Raw genomic sequence first — 20,061 nt, forward strand, 5'->3', positions numbered from 1 at the left:
TGATATGTACTGTGAAGTTTACCTACGACTGTTTGCATTTAGCCATTGAGGTTCTTTTTGTGTTACAACACATGCAATGTTGCAGGCTTAATCATTCAACAAGTCACAAAGAAAAGTAAACCTTTTTAACTCATCTGTGTGACTTTGTTACTAATTTGTTGGAATGTTGTAGAACCTTCATTCTCCTATGCTGTTACGTGACCCTGAGGCATAGCTGTGTAATAGTGGCAGCGAGAAATTGTCTTAGCGGTGTACTGCTCCAGAAGCCGTTTCACGAACTCATAAACTCGGCCTACCGTAACAACATTGGTAACTCAGCCTCCACAGCAGTAGCGACGAGGCTTTATAAAATATTGTTGTTGTTAACTTTCAAGATCTTTTCGTTTTCGTTATTTCTTTATTGATCCCGGTGTTCAATCTGCTATTTATGCGTCTTTTTCGATCCTGGGATATCAGCAACAGTAGCCATTAAACAACACAGTACAGGAAATGGTAGATGGTTTTTCTCCGGTTGCAAAAACAGGGGAGTCATGTGTTATTGGTACAAATGTCTCCAAGTACTATGTGACTTAACATCTGAGGTCATCAGTCCGCTAGACTTAGAACTACTTAAATCTAACTAACCTAAGGACATCACACACATCCATGCCCGAGGCAGGATTCGAACCTGCGACCGTAGCAGCAGCGCGGTTCCAGACTGAAGCGCCTAGAACCACTCGGCCAGAGCGGCGGGCTCCTGTGTTATTCTGCTGGGTACTGGAATATGTGGCAATCCACAGAAATGAAGCGCTACATATCTCAGTCAAGCAAGCATGTTGTGGGCTGAATGACCTTTTAACACGCTTGCTGTAATAGACAAGATCTATCACGAGTGCACATAGTCGTGTGCGTTATCACGCCGCTCCTGGGATTCGGGCAGGGACGCCGCCGCGGATCGAATCTGCCCTAAGAACTAACGACGAGGCTGGTGAGCCCGCCAGCTTCGACGTGGTTTTTAAGCGGTTACCCACATCCGACCATTTGCAGAGCCGGCCTGGTATCCACGTCTCGTCTCAGCTGTACGATTCGCAAACGTTTCAGAAAACATCTTGGGCATCAATAGCTGATTCAGCTCTACTTAGTCTCTTATTACTGGATCGCTGCCGGTTTCGTGGTCCTAAAAGTCACATATTCAGGTGAACATATGACTAAAGCATTAGAGTGGAAAAGCTCGGAACCTTTTTACTGAACATTCCCTGTCCGTCAGAACAAAAAACCGCTGGAAGGCGGTATGTCATAAACTAAAACAGCCGGATTCCAATGTAGTGGATGGGTCCGCTTCTCCGGTCTATACGCAGTCGCGAACAGGGGGCGCTGTTGCGCGCTGTGTCATACAGTATACTACTCATAGCTGTGGTTGCCCTACTTACAGGGTTGTCTGCTTTCGGGAAACGTTTTCACACTTTCACATGGGGTAACATTAGACGCACACACATGGGGTCCACAAATTCCATCGGAGGAGAGACAACGTGAGACGGGGCGGGGGGGGGGGGGGGGGGTGACAGCAGGAACGGTATCAGGCTGCCCTTGCCCTCTACCACTAACATAGCCAGATCCAGATTAACATGTCGGCCTCGTGTAGATACTCGACATGGCCAGTGAAAAGAAGGCAAAGAATCGAGAAGGCCCGTCACGCGCGGAAGAATGTACGGAGGAGCCAAGCAAGAAGCTGCAGACGATAAAACCGACTGTAAGAAATTGACGCCCCTCCTCCACAACTCTTCGAGGTGGTGAAATTATCTTGACATATCAGGGTAGCTCGTGACGTTAAAAGACTGAGATTTTAATGTGGTGCAGTCAAAATACCGGGACACTTAACTGAAACGAAGCCTGATGTTTTGTTTAATAAACACGTCATTAATTCAGAGTGACTTTTCGAAGTGTGCGGTAGCGTCACCTGCACGAAGTACAGACAATATGCAGACGAAAAATTCTGTCCAAATTTTTCTTAGTTTGCGCAAAAACTTACGTCAGCGGTTTTTCTTGTAGGAGCAACCTTCGTAAACATCATTTAATCAGACCTGGCAATTTCTCTCAGAATTCGGAACAAGTAGCCACAAGGGAAACATCCTGCCTTGCGCTGACAGTACGCGACGGATGTGCACAGTATTTACAAGGAAAAGTGTGCCTCACTTCCATGTAACCCTAATAGCCGAGCCCGCAGCAAGTATCGTGTTTCCAAAGCTACGGCCGTGTTTGTCATGGTTCACTGATGAAACCGCTCACGCATTTTCCAACCCACATGTTTCGTAAAATATTTATAATCAGTACCACCACCCCTCATTCCACTCCCCAGCTCGATTCTCTGACTCAGTCTCCCATCTATAAAACATCCTTTTTGCACCACTCATTGTTTATGACGTCTATCTCCTGAAGTATGTGTCGTATAATGATACAAGGGGCGATGAAAAACTTTCGGTCTGAGGTCATTGCTGAAGTGGACATGCAACCTAGCGCGACTCCAATGCGGGTGTATAAGCACCGCCATGTGTCGCATTCGTTTCGTTCCAACATCCCATGCGGAAAATGCAAAAACGTGAACTATAGCGACCTTATTACCAAATACGTCCAAACAGGACCATAGTGCTGTTTCTTTCTGCCTGGCGAAGGAGAAACACTGGCAGACATCCATCGGTGAATGAAGAATGTGTATGGGACAGCACGTCTGTCGAAAACAACATTTGTGGAATGGTGCGCCAAGTTCTGTTCAAATGGTTCAAATGGCTCTGAGCACTATGCGACTTAACTTCTGAGGTCATCAGTCGCCTAGAACTTAGAACTAATTAAACCTAACTAACCTAAGGACATCACACACATCCATGCCCGAGGCAGGATTCGAACCTGCGACCGTAGTGGTCACGCGGTTCCAGACTGAAGCGCCTTTAACCGCACTGCCACACCGGCCGGCGTCAAGTTCTGTGCTGGTCGCGATTCGATACAAGACGACGGTCGATTTGGGAGGCAAGCATCGACTGGGATACTCGACAACCCTCCCTAGAATCCTCATCTCTTCCCATGCGAATATCACGCCTGCGGCCCCTTAAAAAGGTCCCACAACAGTCGACAATTTCTGTCGGACGAGGGTGTGCAGCGCGCAGTTACGGACTTCTCCAGTACCAGGTCATGATATTTTACGAGACGGGTCTTTTGAAATTGGTGCTTTGGTAGGATGATTCCCGCGTAAACCCCAGACGATCGCCATGAACGTGCTCCCGAGAATCCACTTGGCTGCGGTACTGGAGAACTGTCGCTTGTGCCGCGCACGGAAAGTGACGCGGATGTTGGTCTTTCGGTGCCCGGGTGCAGTTGAAATCGCCTCCCGTGATCAAGACATCCCGCCGACACAGGAAAAGAGGCATGACTGTCTCTGAGAAGAAGGTGGAACATTGACGGCAGTGACCCAAACGAGATGGCACAGAGACAGTGACGACCCTGACGTAGCTAAACGTGAGAGACATACCTTCGATATGATGGAGGTCGGTAGTTGTATCAGAGAGGGTCCATCACGCAGTAGGATTGCCACCCCACTATCAGTAGGGGAAGCGTGAGTGACATGTGCTGTAAAATCATGAGGAGCACAAAACTTTTCAACATGCACCTGCTGAAGGAGGGTAACTTCAACGTCTGCGGCAAGCAGTATTTCGTGGAGTAAAGCCAGTTTATGGCGTGTGCAAGTGGTATTGACAGTAATCATACCTATGCAATAAGTTTGAGAAGCTGCCATCGCCAGGAGGGCAGGTGATTTCAATATGGGGGAAACATGAGGAGCTCACGATTCGGTCCCTGTGGAAGGGCGCAGCACCCGGATGGGGAGGGAGCTGACCCCAGCAAGGGGGGTCCATCGCGCTGTACACCTCCAGAAAGTCCATCCTCAACATTGGCTCATCCACTCCGGAGACAAATGTCTCACCGCACCGGTTCAGTGGAGTGCTGTCAGATGTGCACCGACAGGTAGCATCACACACAGAAAGGGAGGCGTCCGCATTGAGCCCAGGCGGGAGAAGGTTGGTGTCTGTCAGTGGGTGCCGACTGGAGACAGAGGTGGGGAGAGATGTCGCATCATCTGGTGCCAGGGTCGTCATCCTGTGCATTCATCTGATGGAGGCAGTCATCAGAAGGAGTACACTGTTGTCTCGGGCGAAGGTTGGTGTCCGGCGGTGGATGCCAACTGGAGACACAGGTGGGGAGAGACGTCGTGTTATCCGGTGCCAGGGTTGTCATCCTGTGCATTCATCTGATGGAGGCAGTCATCAGAAGGAGTACACTGTTGTCTCGGGCGAAGGTTGGTGTCCGGCGGTGGATGCCAACTGGAGACACAGGTGGGGAGAGACGTCGTGTTATCCGGTGCCAGGGTTGTCATCCTGTGCATTCATCTGATGGAGGCAGTCATCAGAAGGAGTACACTGTTGTCTCGGGCGAAGGTTGGTGTCCGGCGGTGGATGCCAACTGGAGACACAGGTGGGGAGAGACGTCGTGTTATCCGGTGCCAGGGTTGTCATCCTGTGCACACATCTGATGGGAGGCAGTCATCAGAAGGCGTACAGTGTTGTCTCAGGGGAAGGTTGGTGTCCGTCAGACAGATGTGGGGAGAGACGTCACGTTGTCTATTGCCAGGGTCGTCGTCCTGTGCACAGATCTGATGCTGGCAGTCATCAGAAGGGGTACAGCGTTGTCTCTTCCGTTTCCTCGGCGACCGTTACTTCTTAACATGTTGTCCGGTGTCGGATAGTGGGCTGCTGTCGTCCAACTTGGGGCGAGAAGGCAGAAAAGTGCAGGTAGGAACAGCTCCAGGATCAACAACTATGTGGTCGGGACAGACGGCTTGCGTCTACTGACGACCATCGTCCGTTGGTATTGCCTCCGGCGGCAGTGTAGGTGAGACAGGCAAAACGTCCATGTGTCATCTAGTGGAGTTGACGCTGGTGCCAATTGATTGAAGAGGGGACACAGTAGACAGGTAACATAGTGGTCGCCGCAGGAAAGCGGCGTCTTCGAGTGGCGTCTGAACCAGTTTAAGTCAGAGACATTCAGATTAGACACTGCTTTTCTGGCCACAACCTGAAGAAGTGCGCAGCTGGCTATCGTACATGATGACTGCCCAACAGCCGGCAATAACCAAGTAGGTAGGCATGTATTTCCTCGGTTCAGTTTTTATCTGACGGACACCACTGGGGGCGTGGTAGGTTTGGAATGTCTCCCACGTTTTGGCAACGTTACTCATGACGTTGCTGGAACGTGAAAAGCCATACACCATAACTTCCGTCGGCACCTCCAACGGGAGTTAAAGAACCCTCAACCTTTGGATCAACCACGACAGTTCCTCCTATATGGCCGTCAGAGCATCGAAACTCGAGATCAGTATCGTGACGCCGTACAACTTCGGTGCACAACTCTTCATTCGCCAGCTTCATGCACAGGGTGGTACTGACGATCGAAAAATGAATTACCTGAATATCTTGTGGCGACAGACGTGTTTCGTCCCGTATAAACCGTTCTACTTCCCACGCCTTTGGTCGTTCGTGATCCAAAGGAAAAGTTAATGTAACCGTTGCTTGGCGATAGTAAAACGCCATGATGGTCGATGAAGCCTGACATAAAGACAAGCCGCTACGCAGATGTAAGCAAGCACGAGCTCACTCTCAAGCAGTACACGTGCTCGCCTCACCATTGCCGAAGGCAGACTGTTCGGTTGTGGTCTTCTTGGATGCTAGAGACCATCATACGAAGATAGGGTTATTACAAATGATTGAAGCGATTTCACAGCTCTACAATAACTTTATTATTTGAGATATTTTCACAATGCTTTGCACACACATACAAAAACTCAAAAATTTTTTTTAGGCATTCACAAATGTTCGATATGTGCCCCTTTAGTGATTCGGCAGACATCAAGCCGATAATCAAGTTCCTCCCACACTCGGCACAGCATGTCCCCATCAATGAGTTCGAAAGCATCGTTGATGCGAGCTCGCAGTTCTGGCATGTTTCTTGGTAGAGGAGGTAAAACACTGAATCTTTCACATAACCCCACAGGAAGAAATCGCATGGGGTTAAATCGGGAGAGCGTGGAGGCCATGACATGAATTGCTGATCATGATCTCCACCACGACCGATCCATCGGTTTTCCAATCTCCTGTTTAAGAAATGCCGAACATCATGATGGAAGTGCGGTGCAGCACCATCCTGTTGAAAGATGAAGTCGGCGCTGTCGGTCTCCAGTTGTGGCATGAGCCAATTTTCCAGCATGTCCAGATACACGTGTCCTGTAACGTTTTTTTCGCAGAAGAAAAAGGGGCCGTAAACTTTAAACCGTGAGATTGCACAAAACACGTTAACTTTTGGTGAATTGCGAATTTGCTGCACGAATGCGTGAGGATTCTCTACCGCCCGGATTAGCACATTGTGTCTGTTCACTTCACCATTAAGAAAAAATGTTGCTCCATCACTGAAAACAAGTTTCGCACTGAACGCATCCTCTTCCATGAGCTGTTGCAACCGCGCCGAAAATTCAAAGCGTTTGACTTTGTCATCGGGTGTCAGGGCTTGTAGCAATTGTAAACGGTAAGGCTTCTGCTTTAGCCTTTTCCGTAAGATTTTCCAAACCGTCGGCTGTGGTACGTTTAGCTCCCTGCTTGCTTTATTCGTCGACTTCCGCGGGCTACGCGTGAAACTTGCCCTCACGCGTTCAACCGTTTCTTCGCTCACTGCAGGCCGACCCGTTGATTTCCCCTTACAGAGGCATCCAGAAGCTTTAAACTGCGCATACCATCGCCGAATGGAGTTAGCAGTTGGTGGATCTTTGTTGAACTTCGTCCTGAAGTGTCGTTGCACTGTTATGACTGACTGATGTGAGTGCATTTCAAGCACGACATACGCTTTCTCGGCTCCTATCGCCATTTTGTCTCACTGCGCTCTCGAGCGCTCTGGCGCCAGAAACCTGAAGTGCGGCTTCAGCCGAACAAAACTTTATGAGTTTTTCTACGTATCTGTAGTGTGTCGTGACCATACGTCAATGAATGGAGCTACAGTGAATTTATGAAATCGCTTCAATCATTTGTAATAGCCCTGTATGTAACTACGCCTGAAATTTTCAAATTCGATTTTCTTGGTAATGGTTGAGAGTTGCGTCTCGTTATTTACATGTGTTAAAGTCCTATTCGTGTCTTACACACCGCACCAATCTGAATCAAATCGGTGGGGAAAAGCTCGTATGGTTCCCTTGTCAGCAAGAGTTAAAGGGAGGTATCTTCCTCATGCTGGGCACTACACAGCATAAAGCCTAGTTTACACGACGACATTGGGTTGCGCTACTCGTTGCGTGGAATGAGGTGCACCAAAATGGTTTCATATTTGACTGTAGACACGGCGAAACTAGTATACACTCCAGTTTCGTCGTTTTGTGGGTCCCTGAGTCGTGTATGAAATGAAAGTTTTGGCACCTGCACGTCGGACGAGTTGTGATGGAGTTAAAGCTTGTTGCGTGGAATCGCTGCATAAGAAAAAAATAGGAAACGTGTTTCGATTCGTGACTGGATGAAGGAAAGACGTCAGCTCGGTTGCTCAGCATCCTTGCCGAAATAATTTGTAATGGAAGACCCAAGACGTTCTTTTAATTATCTTAGATTCTCACCAGAACTGTTAACGTTTCTTCTAAAAATAGACTTAATTATGCGATAAGGAATGAAGATACTGTAGTGCATCAAGCAATGTCGCCAGAACTGAAATTACATATCACATTGCATGCATTACAATCGAGAACACTCGGCATGCTATAAGATGCGGTTTTAGTTGGTGATGACGGTTTTTCATTAACACCAATAACTATTAACAGTAATAATTATTAACATTAACAGCAGTAATTATTCTAAGCAGGTCGTATTAAGAATAGAATGGTTTACAAACTACTATCTTAAAGATAGAACTGTACAGTGGCAATAAATAAAAAATCGACATATGTGAATGCTGCGACGTTTTAAATAGATAAATATTCAATAAAGAATGTAACTCCTTGATCTGGGTAGTCTCCTTCCTGTCAATAATACTCCTTAAAAAAAAAAAAAAGTTTCGGCCAATTTGAACGATGGGATTTTAGTCTTGTAGACAAGAGCATTTCTACAGCTAGAATTACATTTGCTTGGATTTTTCTCAATTCATTTGTATATGCGCTCCTAATTCAATTAAATATTGCCCTGCAGCTCAGAAATTGTCAAATCATCTATGTTATGATTTATTTATTTATTTATTTACATGTCAAGTTCCGTAGGACCAAATTGAGGAGCAAATCTCCAAGGTCATGGAACGTGTTAGTACATGAACTTACAACATAAAAGTAATAACAGATAAAAACAAATGTTCATGAACCTGAAAGAAAATCAGTCCATAAGTTTAAGCAAACGCTATCAGCAATACAATGAGAATCAGCTTAAATTTTCACGGAACTCCTCGAAAGAATAGAAGGAGTGACACATGAGGATACTCTTCAGTTTCGATTTGAAAGCGCGTGGATTACTGCTCAGATTTTTGAATTCGAGTGGCAGCTTATTGAAAATGGATGCAGCAGTATACTGCACACCTTTTTGCACAAGAGTTAAGGAAGTCCGATCCAAATGGAGGTTTGATTTCTGCCGAGTATTAACCAAGTGAAAGCTGCTTATTGTTGGAAGTAAACTAATATTGGTAACAAGAAACGACAATAAGGAATATATATATATTGAGAGCCCAATGTCAAAATACCCAGACTCGTGAACAGAGGTCGACAAGAGGTTCGTGAACTCACACCACTTATTGCCCGAACCGCCCGTTTCTGAGCCAAAAATATCCTTCTAGAATGGGAAGAGTTACCCCAAAACATAATACCATACGACATAAGTGAATAAAAATAAGCAAAGTAGACTAATTTACGTGTCGAAGTATCACTCACTTTCGATACCGTTCAAATAATGAAAATGGCAGTATTAAGTCTTTGAACAAGATCCTGAACGTGGGCTTTCCACGACAGCTTACTATCTATCTGAACACCTAGGAATTTGAACTGTTCAGTTTAACTAATCATATGCCCGTTCTGTGAGATTAAAACGTCAGGTTTTGTTGAATTATGTGTTAGAAACTGTAAAAACCGAGTCTTACTGTGATTTAACGTTAGTTTATTTTCTATGAGCCATGAACTGAGGTCATGTACCGCACTACTTGAAACCGAGTCAATGTTGCACACAACATCCTTTACTATCAAGCTAGTGTCATCAGCAAACAGAAATATTTTAGAGTTACCCATAATACTAGAGGGCATATCATTTATATAAATAAGGAACAGGAGTGGCCCCAACACTGATCCCTGGGGCACCCCCCACTTGACAGTACCCCACTCAGATCCCACATCACAGCCGTTATCAACATTGTGAATAATGACCTTTTGCTGTCTGTTGCTAAAGTAAGAGGTGAACCAATTGTGAACTACTTCCCTTATTCCGTAATGGTCCAACTTCTGGACCAATATTGTGAGATCAACACAGTCAAATGCCTTTGTTAAATCAAAAAATACACCAAGCGTTCGAAACTTTTTGTTTAGCCCATCCAGTACCTCACAGAGAAAAGAGAATATAGCATTTTCAGTTGTCAAACGACTTCTAAAGCCGAACTGTACATTTGATAGCAAATCGTGTGATATAAAATGATCAATTAACCTTACATACACAGCCTTTTCGATAACTTTTGCAAACACTGATGGAATAGAAATAGGTCTAAAATTATCTACATTATCCCTTTCTCCCTTTTTATAAAGCGGCTTTACTACTGAGTACTTTAATCGCTCAGGAAACTGACCATTCCTAAAGGAAAAATTACAAATATGGCTAAATACAGAGCTAACATGTGCAGCACAGTACTTTAATGTTCTACTAGACACTCCATCATAACCATGAGAGTCCTTAGTCTTCAGTGATTTAATTATTGACTCAATCTCCCTCTTGTGTGTATCACAGAGGAGTATTTCAGACATCAAACTCGGAAAGGCATTTGCTAAGAAATTTATATGATTTCCTGTAGAAACTATATTTTTATTTAATTCACCAGCAATGCTCAGAAAATGGTTTTTAAATACTGTACATATATCTGATTTATCAGTAACAGAAATATTATTACTGTGAACTGACTTTATATCATCAACCTTGTGCTGCTGACCAGACACTTCCTTCACAACTGACCATATGGCTTTAATTTTATCCTGTGAATTAGCTATTCTATTTGCATGCCACATACTTTTTGCCTTGCTAATTACATTTTTACGCACCTTGCAATACTGTTTGTAATGGGCTACTGTAGCTTGATTGTGACTACTTCTAACATTTTGATATAATTCCCGCTTTGTTCTACATGATATCCTTATCCCACTAGTCAGCCAACCTGGCTGTCCATTACTGCTAGTACCCCGTTTAGAATGTTCTAATGGAAAGCAACTCTCAAAGAGCATGAGAAATGTGTTATGGAAAGCATTGTATTTATCATCTATATTATCGGCACTATACACATCTGGCCACTCTTGTTCCTTGACAAGTTTTGAAAAACTCTCTATTGCTGTTGGATTAACTTTCCTACGTAGTTTGTAATTAAATACGACACTGGTTTGAGTACAAAAACCTTTTAGTGTTAAAATTTGTGCATCATGGTCTGAAAGGCCATTCGCCCTTTTACTAACAGAATGCCCATCTAGTAATGAAGAATGAATAAAAATATTGTCTATGACTGTGCTACTGCTCCCCTGCACCCTAGTTGGAAGAAACACAGTTTGCATCAGATCATATGAATTTAGGAGATCTACCAACATCCTTTTTCTTGCACAATCATATACAAAATTAATATTGAAGTCACCACATGTAACTACTTTCTGGTACTTCCTACAAAGCGAATCAAGAACCCTCTCTAGCTTAAGCAAAAATGCTCTGGAGTCTGAGTTAGGGGATCTATAAACAACAGCAATTAGAAGTTTAGTTTCACTAAATTCCACTAATGCTGCACAACTTTCAAATATTTGTTTAGTGCAGTGTCGTGATACGTCTGTGTACTCAAATGCAATACTGTTTTTTACGTACCGAGTCACTCCCGCAAGGAACTCCTTGAGAAACAGCCAGCTAATCTGTAGCCTGGTAAAGGAAGCCTCTGAATTATCAAATTATTTAAGTGGTGCTCTGATATACCAATAATTTCAGAGTTAACATCTATTAGCAGTTCCCTAACTTTATCTCTAATACCTGTTATATTTTGATGAAATATGCTAATTCGTTCTCTACTTGGAAACATTACATCCTCTGGAGGTGAGCCCTTAGTTAGAGCAGGTATACCTATCAGCTGATCGCACATGACGGTCTTAGCGGCAGCAATATGTTGCTTATTTTTGTAATCAACATCACTGAAACCCTCCAAATACCCATGTAAAGCATAGATATCCGAAAAGCGAACATTATTCTCCGTTCCCCACTTCATATTTCAGTTTGGCTATACTGTACGAACACACATAACTTCAAAACCCATGCAGTAGTCTCACCGAAGTTGGAACACGCCGAAACGGTTTAGTTTAACCGACGAGTTGCGCAAACGCACGGCGCGCATGCGCAGTGGCCGGTAGCGCAGTTTCCTGCAATCTAGTGTCGTCGTGTAAGCTAGGCTTTAGTTTATTGTGCGAATGCGAGTGTTTAGCTATGTACGAAAACGGCAGCATATGGTGTGCTTTCGGTCGGAAGCCGAAACTAGTACTTACTTAAGGGGGCGAGAATGCCGGCCCTTCACCGGTGAGAGCATCGCCGCACCGGTGCGAGTCGACTTCGCAGGCCACGTGATGGCCGGCGGGGGTGTTTACACAGCGCAGAAGTCCGGCAGTTATTAATCGGCGGCTGTACAGGTCTATCCAATTACCATTACGGGGCGCGCGAGGTCGCGCCAAATCCCAGACTGCTCGTAAATAAAGCGCCGGCCGCCAACTGCGCATGCGCGGGCCGAATCCCGCGCGGCGTCAGTTCAACCCTGCGGCGGGCGCCGCTCTGCCGTTAAATAGCGGCGCGCGTCATACTCGCATTCCGCAGCGCGCGAGGGCCGGGGTGAGGGGGAGGGGAAGGGGAAAACACGGGACGGCGTGCGCATTTGTTTCGGCCCCGCGGTCCAATTTGTAGGCGGGTGCGCGCGCGGCTGACCGAGCGTTCGATTGGCCGGCCCGTGTTCTGCAGAACTACGGTTAAACGCCGTTTTATTGCTGTCGTGTCGCGTGCTCGCTGCGCTGCGTCCGCCGCCTCCCTCGCCCGCCGTGTTCTAACCGACGCTCGCGACACGCGTACGTTCGTTTAGGCGAACCATGTTAAACCCCTGCTTACGGATGTGTAGAAAAAAAGGCATTCGAAGGTGCAGTGGCAAAGCTCTCTGAACAACACCGAATATGGACGTTACAGTTCTATTAATACACTGAGGCGACAGAAGTCGTGGGATAGCACACATGTAGAAGGTGGTAGTGTCGCGTACACAAGTTGTGCAGTCCTAAAACATCGACTGCGCACCGACCAGCGCTGCGCCGCGAAATGGCATCAAGAAGGCGCTGACCCGCGGCGCCAACGGAAACAGCGGGCTGCGCCACGCTTCTGGGAAGACAGAGTTCAGCGCCTCCTGTCAACGCTGTCTTAACCAGCCGCCCTTCGCTTGTCGGCCCAGTTCGGTAACAGCAAGACGATACTCACCGTGCGTTATGCGAGTAGACATAGAGACTAAAGAAAGTACTTGCATATGGGAGGCACAAAACGCACATGTCACATCAAGTCACTTCATAATGAGAAGTTATGTTGCCAGAATGAGATTTTCACTCTGCAGCGGAGTGTGCGCTGATATGAAACTTCCTGGCAGATCAAAACTGTGTGCCGGACCGAGACTCGAACTCCGGACCTTTGCCTTTCGCGGGCATGTGCTCTACCAACTGAGCTACCCAAGCACGACTCACGACCCGTCCTCATAGCTTCAATTCTGCCAGTATCTCGCCTCCTATCTTTCAAATTTCACAGAACCTCTTCTGTGAACCTTGCAGAACTAGCACTCCTGGAAGAAAGGATATTGCGGAGACATGGATTAGCCACAGCCTAGGGGATGTTTTCCAGAAATGTCTTCGCAATATCCTTTGGTCCAGGAGTTCTAGTTCTGCAAGATTCGCAGAAGAGGTTCTGCGAAATTTGGAAGGTAGGAGACGAGATACTGGCAGAATCGGAGCTGTGAGGAGAGGTCGTGAGTCGCGCTTGGGTAGCTGAGTTGGGAGAGCACTTGCCTGCGAAAGGTTTTGGTCCCGAGTTCGAGTCTCGGTCTGGCACACAGTTTTAATCTATCAGGGAGTTTCATATCAGTGCACACTCCGCTGCAGAGTGAAAATCTCACTCTGGAGACATCCCCCAGGCTGTGGCTAAGCCATGTCTCCACAATATCCCTTCTTCCAGGAGTTTGCAGAAGAGCTTCTGTGAAGTTTGGAAGGTAGGACTCGAGGTACTGGCAGAACTGAAGCTGTGAGGATTGGTCGTGAGTCGTGCTTGGGTAGCTCACTTGGTAGAGCACTTCCCGCAAAAGGCAAAGGTCCCGAGCTCGAGTCTCGGTCCGGCACACAGTTTTAATCTGCCAGGAACTTTCAGAAGTTATGTTTCTTTCCTTTGTAGAAATAAGTAATTCTATTAATTCTGTTAATCTGAGTCCCACAGTATTTCAGTGTGGAATGGTAGATGGCGCTTAACACATAGGACATTCCAGTTCGGAAATCGTCACTAAAATCAATATTCCGAGATCTACCTTGTCAAGAATGTGCCGAAAATGCCAAATTTCAGGCATTGCCACTCACCATGGACAACGCACTGGCCGACAGCTTTCACTTAACGACCGAAAGCAGTGTGGAGATGTTAGTGCTAACAGACAAGCAACATTGTGTGAAATAACTGCAGAAATCTATGCGTGCTGTATGACGAACGTATCCGTTAGGACAATGCGGCGAAATTTGGCATTAATGGGCTTTGGCAGCAAACGACCAACGCGAGTGTCTTTGCTAACAGCATGACATTGCCTGCAGCGCCTCTCCTAGGCTCTTGACCATATCGGTTGGACGGGACTGGAAAACCGTGGCCTGGTCAGATGAGTCCCAATTTCATTTGGCAATAGCTGATGGTAGTGCTCGAGAGTGGCGCAGACCCCATGAAGCCATGGAAACAAGTTGTCAACACGCCAGTGTGCTAGCTGGTGGTGCAAGTTGTCAACAAGCCACTGTGCAAGCTGGTGGTGCAAGTTGTCAACAAGCCACTGTGCAAGCTGGTGGTGCAAGTTGTCAACAAGCCACTGTGCAAGCTGGTGGTGCAAGTTGTCAACAAGCCACTGTGCAAGCTGGTGGTGCAAGTTGTCAACAAGCCACTGTGCAAGCTGGTGGTGCAAGTTGTCAACAAGCCACTGTGCAAGCTGGTGGTGCAAGTTGTCAACAAGCCACTGTGCAAGCTGGTGGTGCAAGTTGTCAACAAGCCACTGTGCAAGCTGGTGGTGCAAGTTGTCAACAAGCCACTGTGCAAGCTGGTGGTGCAAGTTGTCAACAAGCCACTGTGCAAGCTGGTGGTGCAAGTTGTCAACAAGCCACTGTGCAAGCTGGTGGTGCAAGTTGTCAACAAGTCACTGTGCAAACTAGTGGTGCAAGTTGTCAACAAGCCACTGTGCAAGTTGGTGGTGCAAGTTGTCAACAAGCCACTGTGCAAGCTGGTGGTGCAAGTTGTCAACAAGCCACTGTGCAAGCTGGTGGTGCAAGTTGTCAACAAGCCACTGTGCAAGCTGGTGGTGCAAGTTGTCAACAAGCCACTGTGCAAGCTGGTGGTGCAAGTTGTCAACAAGTCACTGTGCAAACTAGTGGTGCAAGTTGTCAACAAGCCACTGTGCAAGTTGGTGGTGCAAGTTGTCGCCGGCCGAAGTGGCCGTGCGGTTAAAGGCGCTGCAGTCTGGAACGGCAAGACCGCTACGGTCGCAGGTTCGAATCCTGCCTTGGGCATGGATGTTTGTGCTGTCCTTAGGTTAGTTAGGTTTAACTAGTTCTAAGTTCTAGGGGACTAATGACCTCAGCAGTTGAGTCCCATAGTGCTCAGAGCCATTTGAACCATTTTTTTGCAAGTTGTCAACAAGCCACTGTGCAAGCTGGTGATGGTTCCATAATCGTGTGGGCTGTGTTTACGTGGAATGCAATGGGTCCTCTGGTCCAACTGAACCGATTGTTGACTGAAAATGGTTATGTTTGGCTACTTGGGGACCATTCAGAACCACTCATGGACTTCATGTTCCCAAACAACTTTGGAATTGTTATAGATGACAATGTGCCATGTCATCGAACCATGTTTGTTCGCAGTTGGCTTTAAGAACATTCTGAATAGTTAGAGAGAATGGTTTGGCCACCCAGATAGACCGACATGTACCCCATAGAACATTTATGGGACATAATTGAGAGGTCAGTTCGTGCACAAAATTCTGCACTGCTAACATTTCAGCAGTTATGGATGCCTATAGTCAGAATAGCTCAGTATTTATGCTGGGGATTTGCCACCACTTGTTGGGTCCGTTTTTGTCACCTCAGTGTGTGTCTACAAGTCGATGAGCGCCCTACATTCTCTTACAAGGGCAGCTGAAGGCAAGACTATAAGCCCTTCGGCACACGGCATTTTGACAGGTCTTAATAGAGCACACGCACATTAACCCGGCCCAGGGTTCTTAGAGCCCCCTTCTCTAAGCGCACTTGGGTAATTCCTAGCGCCGCGCGGGATTAGCCGAGCGGTCTTAGGCGCTGCAGTCATTGATTGTGCGGCTGCTCCCGGCGGAGGTTCGAGTCCTTCCTCAGGCATGTGTGTGTGTATTTGTCCTTAGGATAATTTAGGTTAAGTAGAGAGTAAACTTAGGGGGTGATGACCTTAGCAGTTAAGTCCCATAAGATTTCATACACATTTCAACATTTTTGAAATTTCCAGCAGGCGCGTCCACGTCGTGGGGGCAGCCCCGGCTTTCGAGCTGGTGGCAAAGTTCTGCTGGGGACCCAGTATCGCGGGGTATAAAACGTTACCCACGCCCAGTGTTATGGCTTAAGACCACATCGGTAAGGAAGGCAGAGAAGATGGACTTTGGTATGGCAGCTTGGCGTAAGGGGCACCCCATTCCCAGAAGAACCAAAGGGAGGGATAGACAGGGTCCCTGAGTCCAGAAGGGCAACCGTCTAGTGGAAGAAAACCATGATTAAAAATCACCTCGTCCTTCAAGTCTGGAGTTTAGGCATTGGACCTGCACTCCACCCAGCAGAAGAAATCACATGCAAAACCTTCCAATTTAGCCTCGGAACGGAATGGATCAAAACGAAGACCACAACAGGCACGAAAAAGGACAATGAGAATTGCAACATGGAATGTTCAAGGAATTTCTACAAAGAAACGTGAAGTCTTTAAAGAAATAAAGCGCCTTGACGTCGACATAGTGGGCCTAACAGGAACCAAAGTGAAAGACCATGGTACAGAAGAGATAAATAATTACATATACATTTATAGTGGCCTACCAAAGGAACAACGAGCCCAAAGTGGAGCTGCCATTGCCATAAAGGAACGGCGATTTTGCCCGGACAAATCTGAATTTGAATTTCCCACCATATCCTAGTTCTGCCGGAGGTCGCGATTTGTGTTCTTGAAATCCGTAGACATCTAGTAAAGAGTCAAAACCTCAAAATAGCCGAGATGTTATGGCCAAGTGCGGAGTATAGCCAAAGGGCCGCGGCTATCGAAAGTCTTCGCGCTGAGCGTTCACCCACTGAAATAGTTCAATTCTTCGGGTACCTGAGATGAACTGTTTACGATATTGTGGCCAAGTATAGGGCTTCAGAGAAGTCTGGGGAAAGTTTCACTAACCCGGCGAGGAAACCTCATTCGAGGAAACGCGTGTCACGAACGGTGGTAGTCATCGAAAAGGCTCTGGCGCTGATTTCGAAAGACCCGGGGCGAACAATGCGTCGGATGACAGAGAAGGACTTCATACCAGCCATTTAGTTCAAAACTGGCTCTCGCATGTCGTTGACATGTTGTGGTCAAAGGAGTTGTGGGCCCCGAATAGCCCCTCGACTACTATGTTTGGAGGGTAGTCTAAAGAGTTACCAATAAGACGAGGCGTCCTACTCACGCGTCTCTAACCACCGCTATCGAAGCACCATTCACAAATATGGACAGCGCTGTTTTAAAGAGTGTGTGCGATCGCGCCAGGACAAGGTTGGAGGCGGCCACTGCGGCTGAAGGCGATTACATCGAGTAATGTTATCTTCAACGGTATCGCTACTTATACATAAAAGGATTTTCATTTTCATTTTTACTTCGTTTTAATGAATTTGCTTTTAAAAAGGTTTCATCTGTCTGGATTTAAGCGCCGCACCCTATTATTATAACTATTAATTTTCGATAATGTATACTGGTCATCACTTAGAATTAAATGAATTTTTTTGTCATTCCCAAAATACGGGATTAACGAAAAGCGTCATTCTATAATCAAAGCGTTATATACAAAATATAAACTCGACTCTTATGACGAATATGGTTAGATTAGTCGGAAATATAGGCTAGGTACTTGGTTAGTAAATTGGTTGGCAAGAACAACACGCATAACTCATCTCCTGTTAGCTCACTTTACACGCACTTAACTTCAGTAGTCTCATGTCTAGTGTTACCAACACCAATTGCACCAATAAAAATAAGAAATAAACAGATACCATCACCCGTTCCATGGCTATTCTCAATTAACCAGCCAGCTTCCTTTCTATCCTTCGATGCTCCTGCTTCTATTCACCTTCCTTCATACCACAGGTGGTTAGAGCTGAATTATGACCTCTGTCTTCCAATTAACAAAGAAAACGAAGCATCCACCAAACCTGTGAACTATAACTTACGACAGACACATAAAAAAAAATATTTTTTCGTCGACACAAGGGACAACAGTAGAACGAATATAATATCTTACGTAACAGTCACTTACTTACTTCTTTCTCATACGTACTCACGTGAGTTAACATCAATAGGAATCTTTTTCGTCTTGTGGTGTTCCACTACTTCCATTCGATTTACAGTGTATTCTTGTGGTTGTGATGGGGGGTACTCACGATCCCCTTCCTTCCTTCACTCATTCCGATCTCTGCTGGATTTCACTTTAACTACTTAAAGAAAGTAAACAATGATTATCAAATTATTTTCCACTGGAGCCATTGTTTCATCACTACTCAGGTTCATTTGCAGACTGATGGTCGACCTACGTCTAGCTTTGGGTTCAGTATTATCTCCTCGTCTAAGTGTCCCCTCTGAACCACGTAAGGGAAGCCACTCGCCTAAAAAAAGAAGTACCTCCCGAACCCGCGCATCCCATGATCCAGAAGAAAAGTAGAAATATCTCGTCAATTATCCACAACGTGAGCCCATACGTACTCCTGACGTTGGACATCAGTAATTCTCTCAATTTGTCTTCTCTCTACTCTCAACATGGTGCAAATTCCTGTCTGGCGTGGACATTTATAGTCAGTTCTTCCTCACGTAACTTTTCCTTCCTGCAACTAAGGACAACGTTACCTTCCCGCTAAACTCTTTGTTTCCTATCCACATTCATGGACCTTCATTCTTGTGAATCCCATCAAATAACTCCTAGTTTGGCGCCCAGCTGGCCATGAACAACATCGCTCACATCTTTTACTCACTTCACTTCTCTCTGTTATCTTATATCCACTATCTTCGCGAAAGACACGTAAGAACACACTTCACTAAGATCCTAGTACTCTAAATCCTTCGTGAGGCGAAAACATTGATTCACTAAACAAAACTCCACAAATGTATACAAGTCGGAATCTACAAGGGCACAACATACATCATCATCTCAAAGCTGGTAAAACACACAATGATTCTAACTCAGCCAACACACATGAGGTATTGCAAGCCTCCATAACCGTAGTAAATCGTGATAGGGTGTCTATTTGTGCTAGATTGGCAGTACATGCGAGGTCGCTGTTGGAAGTGTGCAAGTCCGCCACACTTCGCATAAAGTGTATCTATAGAAGCACCTACCTGGAGTCTTGTATAGATGGCTGCCCCTCCGTCGCAGTAGGTAGCACAGGCCGCTGGCTTGTGGCGCAGATGATGCTGCAAGTTGTGAAATCGTACCAAGAGGAGTCTTGTGAGGAACGGATTATTTGAAGCTAAACAACATCGCAGATCACTTTAGGACTGCCACACGTTTATTGCTGGGTACTAATCCAGGTCAACTGCGGACTTCACTGTACGTAGATCAAAAAAAGTTAAGCATATAATTGGTTCTCGTAACTTGAAATGACATAGATGTCTTGCACTGCATTTTTTCGTAATACAGAATATTACGTACGGGACAACTACTCACTATGTTCTCCTTGGACCGATTACGAAATGAAAAAGGGATGTTATTTCACAAGACAAAAAAGATGCAATGTCCCCCAACATCAAGAAAGATAAAATGGTGTCGATAATGATCGAAGCAGACGAAATGACTTAAAATTTGTGCGGCGGCCGGGACTCGAACCCATGTCGTCTTGTTTACTGGGCAGAAACGCTAACCATTACACCACCATAGTACGAGAGCCAAATTGCTGCACGAATTACCTAAGGTAAGTGCCCTCCCCAGCACAAACTTTAATGTCTCAGGGAAGCATTTAATTGTAAGATCTATAAGATCACTAATGGCACAAGGACGTCCCATTACGTCCAATGCTTGGCTGCTTGCCAATATCGTAGAGCCCTGGCAGTAGTGACAATATGTAAAGGTAAAATGGCTTGAAGTTTGTGTTTGGGAAGGCACTGAGCTTCAGTTGTTCGTGCAGCAATGTTGACCATCGTACTGTGGTGGTTTAATGGGTGTCTGCTTTCTTGTTTACGTCCCGTCCTGTCCGCGCGGTCGCGAGTGCCCGTTTTTTTTGGTCATCAGTCTACTAACTGGTTTGATGCGGCCCGCCACGAATTCCTT

The sequence above is a fragment of the Schistocerca americana genome, chromosome 5, assembly GCF_021461395.2.
Source record: "Schistocerca americana isolate TAMUIC-IGC-003095 chromosome 5, iqSchAmer2.1, whole genome shotgun sequence".
Classification (NCBI taxonomy): Eukaryota; Metazoa; Arthropoda; class Insecta; order Orthoptera; family Acrididae; genus Schistocerca; species Schistocerca americana.